This window comes from Pagrus major, chromosome 21 (assembly GCF_040436345.1).
Source record: "Pagrus major chromosome 21, Pma_NU_1.0".
In the NCBI taxonomy this organism is placed as follows: domain Eukaryota; kingdom Metazoa; phylum Chordata; class Actinopteri; order Spariformes; family Sparidae; genus Pagrus; species Pagrus major.
This window is the reverse complement of record NC_133235.1, coordinates 454,067-466,456: the sequence shown is the minus strand read 5'-3', so window position 1 is coordinate 466,456 and position 12,390 is coordinate 454,067.

The window sequence follows — 12,390 nt, the reverse complement described above, 5'->3', positions numbered from 1 at the left end:
AGGAAGCTTGCCGTAAGCTGCAAAGTAGCGAGCAGTTATCGGAGAAGCGCATGACGATTTACCGGTACTTTTGCATGGCGACCCTGATGATTACGCACCGGAAATCGGAACACACAGTTGTGGATTTCAAGGTAAGCGTGCGCTTATTCTAATGTTGGCTCAGTTTCCCTGCACCTTTGACTCCCGTACATTGAAAGTTGTTTGTGTGCCTACAAAAATAATCCCCCATCACAGGTGACTGACTGGAACGACAGGCAGGTGGGCGTCGGTGCCGGGGTGTTGCTCCAGTTCAAGGAAAGACACAGTGGTAATCAGTGCAGAAGAGGATAGGGTGAGTTGAGCGTTTTTATTTTAACATTAGAGTCAAAAAAACATTTCCACAAGATGGCAGACTTGAAAAACCAGCTTGGCATTTCCTTTCCCACCAACAGTGGTTTGATGCCTACTTCACGGGCATCAGGCCACTCTGCCTGAAGAGGCAAGCTCAAGCGCAGGGTGACAAGGGCTGCTTTTTCATTGGTAAGAAGGGAGGTCCCGTGGCCAATGCCAGGTCCAACTTGGACCACCTCTGGAATCAGTGAGTGTACATTTCTTAAACCGGGTTGAGGCAATTTCACTCATTAAGTGACCGGAACTAGCAGGTTGCTTATGTAACCTGTAACTGGTAATTATTAGTCCTAGTATTGTTAGTTAACTTGTTCTTACACGTCAGACAAGGCATATTGCAACCATTGAACATGAACAACTCTGACTTAAAACTTCCTTTTCTCTCCCTCTCTCTCTGTTTTCCTTTTCCCCCTCTCTTCTACGACACAGCTGTAAGAAAATCAGGGAGTAAGCGGGCCGAAATCTGCCGTCTGGTACATGCCAGGCCGCGGGGACGTCCTCCAGAGACCAAAGGTAAACATTGCCAGTTTCGGTGCTGTAGCAACTCATAATGTAATAACGGCTCATAATGTAATAATTTAAATGTAATAAAAGTTCATAATGTAATAATCGGCTCATAATGTAATGAAACCCTAACCCTAACCCGTATAACGTAATAAGGGCTTTGCGCATAATGTAATAATGTAATAACTTATTACATTAAGAGCCTTATTGATACCGCTCATAATGTAATAACAGCTCATACTGTAATAATAGCTCATATAGTGAGAAAAGTGTTGCATTATCATCATTTTACCTCTCAAATAAAGCTGCAAGTAAAGCAAAAGGCATGGGCTTCAGTGCATTAGTAAACTAAATTAGTGAAACCAAGTATTTAATAGTAATTGCATTCTGACATTTTATTGATGTATAAAGTTGAGCCACTAGGTGGCACCCATGAGAGTTATTTTGGGCCTTTGAGAATGCCGTGCTCACTTCTACTGTGACTATTGCAGGTAAGCAGCACTATTTGTGACCTTTAAAGTTCAATTAATATCTTTGTTAAACCAAGCCATCCACCTTATCTGTTTAAATATTCTGTGTATTAAGATGTTTGTTGGGATAATGTTGTATGTTTTAGCTAGCGGCTAAGCTCCATCACCTATATTATTTATATTTTTCGTGTGTCAACACAAAATGTTTTCAGCCATTTTTGTAGTATAAAGAGCCAAAAGTCTGGGATAGGCGGATTGGTCGGGGCCAATGGTGGGCATACACCTTATCATGAAGCAAGTTTTCTCTGCTCTACCTTTTCAGTTTGCCATCTGCCATCAACCAGCAACACTTAGAGGTACATCAAGGACCTTTGAAGCAGAGGGTGCTTCTTTATAATACTGGCTCTGATGCTATCCCTGACTCTGACCACCATTCAAACCCTGACTCTGACCATCACTCTGACCCCAACAATGACCCTCATGGTGATTCCAGTGATGTCTTTCATGGTGACTCATGTGATGTCCCTTATGGTGACCCCAGTGATGTCCCACATGGTGACCCCAACACCGTCCGTCACACTGACCCTGATATTGTTCCTTCTGCATGTCCTACAGTGCCAAAACATATCTTTCATGCTGACCCTGACACTCCCTTCATTGCTAGCCCTAATTTGCCTTTGCGCGTCCTGTCACCCATTATCCAGTATTGCCCGTTGATGGATATGACTATGCTGGGCACCTTCAACAGAGTTTCCAACTTGTTCAGAGAGCTAACACTGCCATTCCTATCAAGAATTTATATACGTGATTCTTTGGTGGAATGTTTAAATATTGTGATGGATGAAGACTGCTGCAGTAGGGTTATATAAATCAGCTGGAATAGTAATAGTGGCCTTGCATGCAACATCAGGCAGCTCTTCAGCCAAAATGCCATGTTTGTGATTCGACACATATCCTTTGGATGGTTCCATATTAAAGACATTCATTGGTGCCAGTCCGACATCACAACTACCTGATGGCGACACGTGCTTTTCTTTTCTTGCAGTTCTCCATCTGTGAAAGTCCCACCTAAGGACCAATGGGAAGCTTTCATCAAATACTTCCCCTTAACAACCGGAGCCCTCCCCATTTTATTTCAAGTGGAGGTGTATGCAACTTGAACAGCGTGTGCTACATGTCTCAGGTAGGCACCGGCATTGTCTTTGGTACAGGTACTGTATGCTGTCTGTAAAAAATGCTTAGTGTCTTACTTTGATTGCACTCACTCATTGTTTGCAGAGAGGATGCTGCCTTAGCACAAATTATTCACATGTTTGAAAGTGGGATCGACACTGAGACAATGGATATGAGAACTGAGAGGCCGGAGGTAGCCCTACTCTTACGAGAGCGATCAAAACTACCCTTGATGGATGGCGTGTTGTGCCGCAGGGTTCTCAACCAAAGAGGTGAAGCTTTTCATCAACTTGTCATACCTAGCAGTCACAAGGTGTTCATGATGAAGTGGGGCATATGGGCATTGAAAGAACTTTGGAACTAGCCAGAGCTAGATTCTATTGGCCGATAATGGCTAGGTACATTGAGACAAAATGTAAAAGCTGTGAAAGATGTGTTAGACGGAAAGCTAGTGCAAAAGGCATCAAAACTGGTTAACATCAAAGTCAGTGGTCCCCTCGAGTTGATTTGTATAGATTTTCTGTCAATAGAACCTGACTCAAGAGACACTAGAAATGTACTGGTCATAACTGATCACTATACAAAATATGCACAGGCATATCCAACAAGAGACCAGACATCCAAAACTGTTGCCACAGTGTTATGGGAGAACTTCATCAGTCACTATGGTTTTCCCTGCAGACTACATAGTGATCAAGGAGCCTGTTTTGAGTCAGAAGTTGTAGCAAAACTTTGTAGGCATGCTGGAATCTCCAAGTCTCGCACAACACCCTACCACCCAAGAGGGAATCCGGTAGAACGATTCAACAGAACGATTGATCTCTTTGGAACTCTGGATGGGAAAAAGAAGGGGGAATGGAGGAAATATGTTAGGCCCCTAGTACACGCGTATAATTGTACAAGAAATGATGTGACTGGGGAAGCTCCTTTTCTTCTCATGTTCGGCAGAGAGCCGCGTCTTCCCATTGACCTATGTTTGGGCATCAGCCCTCAAGGCCACAACCCCAAAACGCACTCACAATATGTGCGTGACCTGAAGAAAAGACTGAGACATGCATATGAGCTAGCTTCAAGAAATGCTGAGAAAAGGCAGCTGTTGAACAAATGGCACTGGGATGCTAAAGTGACCGCTCTGCCTTTGGAAGTGGGGGACAGGGTCCTTGTAAGGACCCTGAGTCTCAGAAAGAAGCACAAAATCTCAGACAAGTGGGAGTCCACTGTTCATGTTGTTGTCAAACAGCCAGATGAGAGTATCCCTGTCTATGTGGTCAAGCCTGAGGATGGAGAGGGCAGAGAACGGGTCCTGCATCGTGACATGCTCCTTCCCTGTGGGTTCTTACCTACAATCTTGGAAGCGGATCGTGAAAATACTGATGATTCCTTTCATTTTGAGTTGAAGACCGTCCGGTGTTGAATTGTTCAGAAATGTAAACAATCATTTGTTTCCACAAAGAAAGAAAGAGGGAACTATATTTTGTGTTTTTATTTTTATTTCAATCTAGTGATAAAGAGTTAAGGTCATGCAGTTGTGGTTGTGTGTTGATGAAGTGTTGTGAAGATGAAGTTGATGCATTTCAGTCCAGAAATTAATAGTTGTGAATAAACTGGATAGGTAGTATACTGCTACCATAACCCTGGTAAATCCACTTATTGGTTACATAAACAGTGCGGAATGCAATATGTTGGTGAAACAGGTAATACAATGCTTACCAGGTTCATCCAACACAGATATAATATTTCTAAAAAGAAAAACGCACACACTCTTTTGGTAAAACACTTTGTAGAACACAACTGGTCTTCACTTACCGCCACAGTAGTGTAATCCAAGATGGTCCACAGCCCAGAGAAGGAAAATAGATACAACATAAATATTTATTTTAAGAGCATAAATATGGTTATTTTGTTAAGAAGCATAAATGTGTTTTTGGATTAAAATGCATACATTTCATTAAGAGCCACTTAACACAGATTTGGCAATAATTTAATGGAAATGATTTAAAAAATGCCTTTAAGAAATGTGATGATGCTTCCCCTTTAAGGCACTCGTTGCCCTGTGTTTACGCATGCTCCTGGCAGAGCTGAGCAGCAGAGCCATAGACATATATACATAGACGCCTCATTGAGCGCTGGACCGTACGTCGACGTCGCCGCCATATTGGAGGAGGCAGATCTGCCCCGTGAACTAATACAAGTGAATGGAGTGAACTTTAGAAAGCTCCTTCCACAATGTGCTATAAGTTAATGTCTCTCATTTACACATTCACACACGTACGAATATATTCAGGAAACAGATAGGAACCAAAAACAACATCTGTAACGTTCTCTGATGATTATAAACGTTAACTACTCCTTACATGTTCAGTATACAGGTAGGCACCAAACCACCGGATGTACTTTTATAATGTTTTTATTAGTGTTTACAGCTGCCAACGTATGTAACGCTGCTACTGTGATGATACATGACGGTTAAATATTGAATCTTTGTCTATAATAACCAGATCCTGACACGTAAATGTGATTGAAACGTCGCCCTTGCCAGATGCAGACCTGACGGCCAGCCCCCTAGACCGATCCTTGCTCGTTTCCTGAGATTCCAGGACAGGGAACGGATCGCTGAAGCTGCGCGGAAGATGGGAAAGGTGCACTGGGACAAGCATCACATCATGGTCTTTCCTGACTACTCCAAACTTGTCACCGAGAAACAGGCTGCTTTTAATCAATGCAAATGCCTGCTTCACGAGCGTCGGATCAAGTTCTCCGTGATGTATCCAGCTGTGCTCTCCCCGAGGACGGTGGACGGTAGACGTGAGTTCACAGACCCCAAAAAAGCACTGGAATTCATTCGCTCTCTGCTCCCGTGAAAGCATATTCATATTCTGCCCTTAAGTTACCTAGAACCATCCAGTTGAACTGTACACGTCTCTCATTTACACTGTTAAACACATCTGAATATGAAAGAGATATTTCATTTACTATTTTGGATGGAGGCATTATGGCTTTTATTATACCTATCATTTTTGGTTGTGCTCTGATTCAGATTGTTATTTGTCTATACTGTTGGCATTAGAGTTGCTATAGTAGGGGGAGCATATCTGTAATGTATGTCACTCCCTGAACTTACTGGTGTACCTTTATTTTATTACTCACCCACTTATTATTTCACCTGTTTTTGGGGTGGAGAAATACATTTGTTTTGTTTTGTCTTCTTCCGTTCCTTCCCACCATTTCCATTAGCACTATAGACCAACCCAGAGCTGATAAGGGCTTAATGGGGAGACATATGCCTCAGATAGACATTACTAGATGAGTGGAGAGATACTTAAAACTAACTTGTTCAAGTATTTTGGTTATATTTGACTGTTTATTGCTTATGACCCTTACACAGCTCTTGTACTGATGTAGCCCTTACTAATTTTTAGCTACATAATTGTAGCTGCATGACTGCCCTCTTCGCGAGCTGTTAGACTGTTCAAAGTCACGGACCAAGTTTTTTGTGTGTTCGGTTTGGTGCTTTTTGAGCACCTGCAGGTGACGGCAGTTCACGGGCACCATGTATCAATATGTATACACATCTTTTTTTCCTGTCATATTGTTTTTTTTTCTTTTTCCCCAATTCTTTTCCTGCCCATGTACATGATGCTTGTTGCTCAGCGATGGTGGTTCCTAATGATAGGTTACATCCCCTACATGCATCGGTTACTAGACCTACTCCAATATAATGATGCTGGCTGATAAAGGAAGGACCTTGAAACTAATGACATGGAACGTGCAAGGTCTTAACCACCCTATCAAAAGGAAAAAAGTCATAACATTTATTAAGTCGAAAAGATGTGATATAGCATTTCTGCAGGAGACTCACTTATTAACTCAGGAATCTAGAAAGCTTTGCAGAGATTGGGTTGGTCATGTCTCCGCCTCATGCTGGAATGGTCATAGCAGGGGGGTAGCAATTCTAGTCCACAAACAAATGCAATTCAAATGTATTAGGGAAAGTATTGATGATGCTGGACGGGTTTTGTTACTTCTCGCTGAGATTCAGGGCCATAAAGTAATATTAGCTAATGTTTACGCCCCTAATATTGATGATCTCACAGTCTTTGGGCAACTAAAGTGTAAACTCAACGATATGGGAGACTACCCGATTTTGATGGGGGGTGACTTTAATCAGGTTATGGATAACATATTGGATCGTAGCACCCCATCACAGCGTCAATGCAAATCAGCCTCCATTATGCACAAAATGGACAAAGCTTCTGGTCTAGTTGATGTCTGGCGGTTATTAACCACAAGAGATTATACTTTCTATTCCCCGCGTCACAATACATTTTCTAGGACCGATTATTTTTTTGTTTCTGGATTTGGTATCTCCTCCATAGTATCTAGCTCTATCGGTAGCATTCTTCTCTCAGATCATGCTCCTGTGTTTCTTTGTGTAACCCCTTTTTGCAATACCCCTAAATCCCCCAGGTGGAGGCTCAATTCCAGCCTTTTGCTTGACCTAAGTTTCAAAGAATCTTTAAGGACTCAAATTAATCTTTTTATAGAAACTAATTTGGCGTCAGCACCATCTGCTGGTGTGGAATGGGAAGCGTTCAAGGCCTTTATTAGAGGTCATATAACACAACATGCTTCTTTCAAAAAGAAATCTAACATAATAAAACAATTTGGAGAAGAAGTTTTATGCCGCTGAAGCTGTATTTAAGCAAAATATGACCCCCTCAAATCTCACTAATCTGACCAGACTAAAATATGAACTTAACTCCATTCTGACTCAGAAGGCAGAGTTCTCTCTTTTCAGAGCTAGGCAAGAATACTTAGAAGAGGGCGACAAAGCAGGAAGATTGCTGGCTAGATACATTAAACAGAGAGAGGCTCAGAGCACAATAGCAGCAATTAGGACAGAAGGTGGTGCTGTTACGCGGGATCCCAAAGAGATAAATAAGATATTCAGAGAGTTTTATGCAACGCTTTACTCGTCAGAAACGCAAGTTGACCAGCAAGAGATGCATGCATTTCTGACCTCCCTCACTCTCCCCACCTTATCAGTGGACCAGGTAGATTTGCTTGACGCGCCAATCACTAGGGAGGAGATTGTGGATGTTATTAGAGGCCTTCCATCTAGCAAGGCGCCAGACCCGGATGGCTTCACAGCAGAATTTTTTAAGGTGTATGCTGAGGAACTCTCCCCTCTACTTCTGCAAATGTATAGTGAGGCACTGGATAAGGGCACTAATTTCTCTCATTTTAAAGAAGGATAAGGATCCGCTAGACTGTAGAAGCTATAGACCAATCAGTTTGATTGGCTGTGACAGTAAAATTCTTGCTAAGATTCTAGCTGTAAGGTTAGATAAGGTGATAACCAACCTGATTCACCCCGAACAGGCTTTTTTCGCACTCGGAGCTCAGCTGATAATATTAGACGTTTGATTGACATCATGTGGACCTCTCAAAATGCGCCTCCCCTGCTGCTGCCCTCTCTTTGGATGCTGAAAAGGCATTTGACAGGGTGGAGTGGCAATATTTGTTCTCCACCCTGGAAGCTTTTGGTTTTGGCAGGATATTTATTAGCTGGGTCAAATCTTCTATACACCAAGCCTAAGGCCTCAGTGACAACGAATAGCATAATCTCACAGTCCTTTGAGCTCCATAGAGGCCCTAGGCAGGGCTGCCCTTTGAGCACTTTACTTTTTGCACTGGCGTTGGAGCCTCTAGCAGCGGCTATTCGTAAAGACCCTGACTTTCCAGGTATCCAAGTAGGCAGTAGTAGTCATAAACTGATGCTTTACGCGGATGATGCCTTGGTCCTGATAACAGAGCCAGAACGCTCTCTCCCTGCTCTGTTCAAAACCATTAAATTGTTTTCTAAATTATCTGGATATAAAGTGAACTGGGCCAAATCAGAGGCTCTTCCTCTGACTCCCTACTGCCCCAAGACCTTATTCCAACCTGGTGATTTCACTTAGCCCCAATCAGGTATTGAATATTTAGGCATCCTTTTCCCCCCGTCGTTGAATGATTTGGTCCAGGTTAATTTTGAGCCCCTTCTGAACAAATTTAAGATTGATATAGAACAGTGGTCTCGACTATTACTTTTACCTCTGGGGCAAGGTCAATGTGATAAAAATGAACTGCACCTACAAATTTAATTACCTATTACAGGCACTACCAATGAAGATCCCCCAAAATATTTTAAGTAGTTTAATAGGCTGTGCAACACATTCCTATGGAACAATAAGCGACCCAGATTAAGCTTGAAAAAATTACCGAGGCCAGTGGATCAAGGTGGACTGGGGGTCCCGAATTTGCTTTTCTATCATTATGCATTCAGCCTGAGACACTTGGCGCACTTGGCGCTACCTCCTGAGAGAGCACCCCCGTGGTTTGGTCTAGAAAGCCCTTTGTGTAATCCACTCCCTCCTATGCATTATATCACCACTAAGCTTTCATTAGAGGCACAGAGTCATCCTATTATTTCACACTTACAGTGGGTATGGAAAAGAATGGCGTTCATATTCGATTTTGATGCAAACCTCCACACTGCAGCCTCCATGTGGACCAACCCTAAACTCTGCATAGGGAAATCACCTTTTCTCTGGAAGTCATGGGTCGACAGGGGAATCCTGGCCCTTGGAGACCTATATGCTGGGGTCAACTCAAGTCCTATTCTGATATCAAGACACAACTCCACCTACCCCAGAATCAGTTTTCGAGTACTTACAACTCAGACACCTGCTGTTGCACACATTCGGGTCTCTTTCAACACCTCCCCCCACTGTAAGCTTCCTCACACAAATAATGAAAATTTTTGGTAGAGGTCATGAAGCTTCAGTGTATTACTTAATGGTTTTGAAATGCTGAAATGCTGCACTTAGCCAGACTGGCTGCACTGGAGGGCCTATCATACAGGCTAATAAACAGAGTGGAAGGCTTCAATTTGAAATGGGAATGATACTTGTCCAATATGAAAGAACCTGTGTAGGAGATATGGTAGCCAATCTGAACATGACACCTAGCATCGCTGAGCATGTTACACGTTATGATCTGTTATTATTCTTAGTCCCCCCCCCCCCCCTTTTTAAAAAAAATTAATTAATTAATTAATTTTATTGTATTGCTGTTGTGCTGTCCTGTTTTATCCTTCGTTAGATTGCTCGTCTCGCTTTTTTTGGTTGTTTTTCTCCTTTTCCTGGAGTGCAAGCATTGTATAACATAGTTATTTGTTTACTTGCTGTATACAAGTCTCAACATTGTTTCGTAACCAACATTTTCCACATGTGTACTTGTAATGTGTGATATTCAAAAATCCCAATAAAATATTAATCATAAAAGTCTTCAAAATCTAAAAATAACAGCACCTACTGATAACATAGATGTCAAATGTACTATTATAATCATCTTTGTTTAAAAATATACTTTTTGTTAAAAAATGTTGGCCCTTTAAAGTTGTGTCTCAGATCTTTGTCAACTCCAGATTTCTACAAAAGCATAATTTAATCAGGCATAAAAACGGTCAGCTATATCCTAAGGACCCCTGTTTCACTTCCTGGTTTCAAAAAAAGGCGGGAATGCTGTTTAGGCACTATTTTCTGATAAATTCATGAAATAATATTGCTATCAGGTGTGTCTCAACCATAACAGGTCAACTCAGTTGCCCTTCTAAATCAAAACAGAATATGAATTGTGGTTTAAAAAGGTGTATTTTGATTAGCATTAAGAGAACTCTTAGCATCTTTCAAAAATAAAATGGCTACTCACTACAACTATGCTGTGAAGTGAAAAAAAGTGACATTTCGTCAACACCGTAAGACGTCAACTCCGTCAGATATTGCATCTTATGGAGTTGACATCTGTGCTGACGGAGGTGACATAACTCTCAGTTCTCTTTAATAATTGAATAATGTGTTTGAAATCAGTACTTTATTTTCAATTAAATTACGAGCGAAGCATGCATCCGAATGTGTCATAAACTCTCCACAAACCATGACTGAGAAGATGATTAGCGGAAGTGACTTGAGAAATCCCTCAATTAAGAGTACCCTTTTTTTCCACCATGCTTTGGTAAATGAGTTCTCCGTAAGCAAACACAAAACTCCACCCAGGAAACAAGCATTAACCTTATCAGGAAAAATTCTGACAAAATATCGCATTTTCCACAAGATCCAACAGTTTGGAATATCTTGTAAATCTCTGAACAAAAAACAAACCAAGGCAAAACAAGCAAGATACCTCCAGGTCATCACCAAAGACGTTCAAGACTTCTTCCACAACTCTGCCCGGATTACAACAGACGAACAAGACACCATAACAAGGAACAAAGTAAAGCATCAGAGGATGATCTTGATGGACAGCATGATAAACCTACACAAGGAATTCACCACAAGCAACCCTACAGTAAAACTCAGCTGCTCATCCTTTTGTGCCTTAAGGCCCTTTCATACATGCCTATGTAAACTTCATGAGAATGCAGCTTTAATGTTGGAGGTGCTGAAATAGTCGGGGGTTGTGGATTCAGCAAAACTGGAGGATAGTTTTAAATTGGTGTGTTGCACACCAGCGACTGAGTCCTGCCTCCTTTGAAAATGTACACGCTGTGTAAACAAGCAGACATTGCTGCTCCCAGAACATGAAGCAACTAATGTTCACTGGAGACAATGGGAAAGAGTGCGACAGTCAACAGCAGATGAAACATACACCTCAACAATAATGATAACTCATGAAGGCAAGCTCTCAGAGCTCATACAATTATATGAGGAAAAACTCAAAAGTAAAACCACAACACGTGTGTCTTGTCCGGAACCAGTCACAAGAATACCGCAACCTGATTCAAATGTGCAAAGAGAACGAAGTCATCGTACACACTGATTTTTCAGAGGCATGGAAATGCGAGTACCATGCTGAAGTCCAGGCATGCCATTTCGGACAGAACTTACCTCTGTTAAATTTACATACTGGTATGTATTACACAAAGGAAGCAAAGTCAGGATTCAGCACAATCTCTGACTCTAAACGCCAAGATGCTGCATCCATTTGGGCCTACATGGATCCTGTACTGAGAGAGATACAGAGGGCACATCCATCAGTTGATACAGTACATTTCTGGTCAGATGGTCCAAGCAAGCAATACAAGAATAAGAAAAATTTCATCCTCCTCAGTGACATTCCTCTGAAATTGAGGTTTAAAAGGGCAACGTGGAACTTTTTTCCAACTTCACACGGAAAGGGCGCTCCAGATGGAATTAGAGGGGCAGTGAAGAGGGCAGCTGACAGTCTGGTTTTAAGAGGACATGACATTGTCAATGCCAAGCAGTTCCATGACAAGTTTTCCAACAGCCTTAACAATGTACTACTCTACCTCACTGATGGACAAGAAATGGAGAGGTTCGACAAAGTCCTTCCTCCTAACCTGAAACCTTTGCCTGCAACAAGAAAGATTCACCAGGTCATCCCAAATCAAAAGAGTCTCTGGTACAGAGAATTGACATGTTTCTGCAGTAAACCAAGAATGTGTCACTGTTTCAGTCCAGTTTGTTTTGCTTTAGGCACTGAGAGAGGCAGCATGAATAACCAGAGATATTCTGCAGCCCCCAAAGAAAATGTCAGTCCTTCCAGAAAAATGCGGAGTTTTTTTGTGATTGTTGCGGGCAAAAATCTTTGATTATGCGGCATGTTTGCGATGGAATATGCAGGATATTTATGCAATTTTATGCGATGAAATTGCGGGAATTTGCAAAAATTGCGGGAACTTGCAAAAACTGCGGTTTGATGAATAAGAAGAAAAAAAGTGATTCCCCCAACACTCTGTTACTAGGCTCACTAGGCTACTACCTTAATGTAAAGAGTCATTTCTAATGACTTC